This window comes from Mastomys coucha, unplaced genomic scaffold (genome assembly GCF_008632895.1).
Source record: "Mastomys coucha isolate ucsf_1 unplaced genomic scaffold, UCSF_Mcou_1 pScaffold4, whole genome shotgun sequence".
NCBI lineage: Eukaryota > Metazoa > Chordata > Mammalia > Rodentia > Muridae > Mastomys > Mastomys coucha.
The window spans coordinates 36961790-36967228 of record NW_022196910.1 but is presented as its reverse complement, the minus strand read 5'-3'; the positions used below and the strand labels follow the sequence as shown (position 1 = coordinate 36967228).

At 37.1% G+C, this 5439-nt stretch overlaps 1 protein-coding gene across 7 annotated transcripts in view; it reads left to right on the top strand.

Moving 5' to 3' along the window:
• The window catches only part of Nav3 (neuron navigator 3), a 747532-nt gene that overhangs the window by 594194 nt on the left and 147899 nt on the right, over window positions 1–5439 (top strand). The gene's annotated exons all lie outside the window — the stretch shown is intronic.

Sequence of the window (5439 nt, the reverse complement as noted above, 5' to 3'; positions counted from 1 at the left end):
GGGAGAGGGCGGGGTGGCAGGCATGGGGAGGGGGGAGGCAACAGGGGTTTGCTTTTGTTTGTTTTTTTTGTTTTTTGGAGGGGAAACTTGGAATGGAGAAATTTGCATGTAAATAAAGAAAATATCTGAAATAAAATAAATTAAAAAAAAAAACCAAACAACATGCTAATGTTCTAAGCAGTTTAGACAGAGTAGAATACTTCTATTTTCAAGATATGTTTAGAATAGAGCCCTTCCTTCCCATGTCTGTTTTATTAACTGATATATCTCAGTTTATAATTGATACATGATTTCCAACTAATTACTGTTTCTGAAATGAAAAACAAAGCAGATATTATATAAATGAAACACTTGATGGGCAAGAGCCTAAAAAATTTTTAGGTGTATACAGCATGTAGGAAGGAGGATAACTACTATAGCTTTTGGGAGACGTGCCAGTCAATAGGGCTGAAGATGCACATAGAGTGGTAGCACTCAATGAAAGCTCTGATCGTTTCATGGTTTGCAAGCTGAACTTCCCCAGGAGGTTAGGATATTGGAATGCCTGTTCCTGTTTCTGGCTGGCAGTGCTATTCAGTAAGGTTGGGAGACCTCGAGGAGATGATATGGCTCTGGATATTAAGGGGCAGTTCTATATGATGTGGACCACTGTGGGCAGGCATTTTCATTCCATACGTTAGTTCACTTAACTCTCTCTCTTCCTAACTTAAAGTTTGAGTAGCCAGTTTCCTCCTGCCATTCCTACTATACCTGATGGAATTCCTTCCTCAAACTGAGAATCAAACTACACCTTTCTGTCCTTGAGTTGCTTCTCCTTGGGTAGTTTGTCTCAGCAATGAGGAATGTAACAAATAAAGACCTGAGTGGGAAAACAAAATAACTTTAATTTTAATAATTCTATTAATTTTTATAATTAATTTTAATAATTCTATCATCACTGTACTTTTTTTGTTAATATGAAGAATGAAACTGCCTCTCTCTCTGTCTTTTGATATGTTACCCAAGGGGAGAGAAATCTCTTTTCTTTTAAATAAGAAATTGTCAAATCCATCTCTGTCCCATTATTTACATGATATATGGCCTGTAAGCATTATAATACTTTTAAGGGGCAAACTTAGTTCATTCTGCAGTGGAAATTGGCTAGAGGAATTTGCTAAGAGGGAGGCTTGGCTCTCTAAATTCCCCTTGATGTCATATCTCACTGGTAGTGATTAAAATGTCTATTTAAAAAAAAAAACTGTTGTGGAAAAAATTAGTGGAATTCAATTTGGGTGTGGGGTAAGGATTAGAAATGGGAGGCCTTACTTTGCAATTGAAGAATCTTTGTAACTTTTTTATATTCTTCAAGGCTATGAGAGCAGCAAAAGGCTGTGAGCCCCTTTTGTTCCTCAGAGTCTTTTGGAGAAAGATGCCTGCCATTCACCTGACCCACGATGGGGATTCTAATAATTATTATTATGCATATAAAATCCATAGCAATGAATGCATTGTCTTACAGCTCCCAGCACCTTCTCTAAGGCTTACATCGTAACACTCTGAATGCCGTTCCAGAAGAACTAAAGTGCTGTTCTGGTAGTACATTCCTGGGTGAAAGTATCTCGTACATTCATTGCTTTAGCTTTGTTTGTATTTTTACCTGCTTTGCCAGAGAGAATTTATTCTCTGAGACCATTTCGTTTAGTGCCAAAAGATTCAACCAAGTGTAACTGAGATTAAATGTTCATCACATTGTAGAGTGGCGTTTGATTTTGCTTTCTAGTTAAGTTCACACGCTTTTCTCTTCTTTTTCCATAAAGCTCTCTGTTCCCATGTGTATCTACTCTATGTACAACATTTGTGCAATGCAGTTTTTAACCTTTAACTGGAATATATCCATATATATGTATATATATATATATATATACATACCTGGCATCCATATATATCCATATCCATATATATATATATAGCTGGCATCTTGCTTTCCAAAATAGTAATATCGAAATTAGTAAATTGTTTCATGGAATTACTATAGAACCAAATGTATAGGTTAAACCAAAGAATAAGGTAGTGGTTACTTACATTTTTTACATTAAAAAATAAGTCATATCTGGCATTTAAGAGCTTTGCAAATGATCACTAGAATTTCCATCTCCTGATTGTATATAGAGTGTAAGGAGATGAAGTCCTTGTGATTCAAATTAGCTTAGATCTTCTATTCAAATAGCCAATATGATAGCAATGCTTACTAAAGTCTGGAGAGCTTTCTTCTCCAGGACATTATATTGGTTATATTTTATTTCACAAATATTAGACAAAATTAGAATGAGTCACATTTCTGCAGTTGTATTCATTTATTTTCATGGAAGCTTTCCTCTACCTTGTATAACATGCCCTTTCTCTGTGTGAATCCAAATAAATAAAAATTCCCTTGTGTTGTGTATAGGCAACAAAGCAGAGAGAGATGCCTGTAGTGATGTAAGTAGGTTCCCTACAGTTGTCAGGGTAAATTTACATCTAGTAGTTCCAGGGGCAAAACTACTGCAATTACAAGCTTGCTATAAAATCTTTAAATAAGGAGAAAAACGACAACCACCCCCATTTGCCATTTCCTTTGTTGGGCTTTCTTTCCAAAATATGTATGCTATTACCTCTAGTTTCTTTGTTCAGTTTCAGTGAATTTAGCCCACATTTACAGTCTTCACTCCATAAGGAGAGTGCTTTATATCTGGCCCAGGAGTATTAGGATGACATATGTAATTTGATTCAATAAATAAAATGAGAGTTTTAAAAATGACGTGGGCCATTCCTGAAGAGAAGTATTGAGAATCATTGTGTAGATTGCTCATCTCTGCTATGTCATAAGATCAATATGTCCCAGGCTATGGTCTTGGTATGGGTCTCAGAGTAAAATATAGCAGAGAAAGAGCTGTTAACCACTGCAAGGTGGATATTAATGTCAAGAAAGTGCATTGTTGGTTTGAAAGGCACTCTGAACAATATTTCTTAACCTTGACAGTACTGACACTGGAGGGTACACAGTTCCTTTTCACGGGCTTCGGAATCTGTCATCCTACAATGTTTAACAGCACCATTGCTCCCGTTCTGTGGATGTCACCCTCTCCCATTGGAACCACAAATGTCTCCTAGGGAACAAAAGCCATCCTCAATTAGAAACCACTAATCTCAGCCTAGTGGCTCTCAAAATGGGCTCCCAGAGTCAGCAGTGCTTGGGAAAATATCAGGAAGGCAATGTCATGACCTTCTAAGACCTACTAAATGAACAGTTGTGGCACTGGCACCTCAAAAATGGTACTTTAATAAGTCCTTTTAATGGTTCTTTAGAGAAACTGGAAAGTCATTGCTTAAGCTGATTGGCATATAAACACCCTTTTGAAAGGGAAGGGTATAATTATTGCTTTCATGTATACATGCAGGAATTCAGCTCTTTGACCTATAAAGTATTAGGGTTCCTTTCAGTGAGGCCTTGGGCTACATTACCATATGTCAAACAATATATGAGCAACCTGGGTCACAGAACTACAACATTTACATCTTAAGAACCACGTAGTATTCTCATAGTCTAGAAACACTTGGTTAGGTCTAACAAAATTTGAAAGGAAGAACCAAATTTTTTTAACAAAAAGCATAATAATCAATTTCTGTTAATTATATGTATAAATTTATATACATATATAAATATATGTATATCAATTTCATTTAATCATATGCTATGTAAACATACCTTTTAAAGTGTGAAAATTTGTAATCAACATTTGTAATTGATGGCTTGATTATTGATGACATCATATTAGTAACCTTTCTTTCCATCCAGTCTTACATATTTGTAACCTGGATTTAAGTATGGTCTGCATTGAATGGGGCCATCTCATGACATTCCCTTTTCAAAGGAAGTTGTTATCAGTGGAAAGCAATAAGAATTGTATTTTATATAGGTAGGAATAGAGCATTTCTCCCCACTAAGAGTGGAAATTATAACTGAAAGTGAAAATCACAATTAATTTTATTTATCCTCTCTGAAGATGATGGAGGCTGTGTGCAATTTGACTGATATACTTCAGTATCTTAATGCATTACTTTCCCATGCCCCCTTGTTAGTATGTGGTATTTGGAAGCAGAAATTTTTCAAAAGTTCTTCTTTTTCCCCTTTTGTAACCTTTTTAATCACCCATGCTATACATGATTTCTGATACAACACATATTTGCTTTGTAAAAATAAATTGTCCTAAAATCTGGATTTCATACTAATAGCATGGTGTACACACCCAGTATGAGGCAAAACCAAGAAATTTATCTTTTAAGTTTTCTATATTTATAAAAATATGAAATGTTAAGAATTGATTATACTGTGATTAGCTTATGAGTTGACTTAAGAAAGTGCTCAATATACAAAATCATCATGTATATTGTGATATACAAAAATCATGATGCACATTGTGGTATACAAAAATTGTAATGTACATTGTGTATTTTATTTTACACCTTTTTATTCTGCACTGGGCTATAATCTTTCAGGTGAATGGTTTGAGTAACTTACTTCAGCTAAGATTTTTTGCTTCTGTGTTTTTGAAGCAAATAAGGAAGAAATCTTAGTTTCATCATCATGGTAGGATTTTATTCACTATTTTCAGAATTTAAAGGGGTAAAACACCTTGAACTCATTCTGTAAAAGATAGGATGAGGTCTTTCCCTTTAAAACATTACCTGCCAGAGGGGAGAGGGAGTCAGGCTCCAGTTTTTGGGTCCTTTACATGCTCGAATTGGATTTGTGCTTTAACAGCAAGAATGCCAACAGTCAGAAGGCATATCTGCCTGCTTCAGCTGCCTGCAGCTATAGAGAATTAGTCTGTCATTCTCAGAATCAGGAAGAGCGTGCTGTGTAAGAGTGTGTGTTAGAGTGTGTGTGTTCCCGTGTGGGAGGCTGGGTTGGCTGAGAGTCATTGAGATGTGCAGAGGATCCGTCGTTTAGCAGTATAGCATCTCGTTCAGGCTTGGCTCTGAAACCTGTGGCATTCTCGCTTGGCCAGCTGCTGCCGTGCCTCTGTTTTAATTTAGCAGGATGTTGGCTGCCATGGCAGCTAGCAGCATCCACTGCAGCAGCAAGGGAGAACCATAGATCTGACGATGCAGGTGGAATACTAAAATACAACGGAGGCTCAAGCAGGGCTGAGCTTCCTCGCTTCATTTCTGCTGTCCGTGGGCTCTTCTGCAGAAGCCGTACTTGCTGCACTGTGTCAGCTCGTTAGAGTAAAGGTTTCTCAGACCTCAGTCAGTAAAGGGCTGGTGAGATGCAAGGCTGTGGGGCGGGAACGAGAGAGACACCCTGCTTTGCTTCCACCTTACTTCATTTCGGAACACAGAAGCAGTAGAGGGAAATGCGGACGCACCATCCTGCTGAGACATACGATTGGATGAAGACAGAAAAACGTAGTTGGCTTC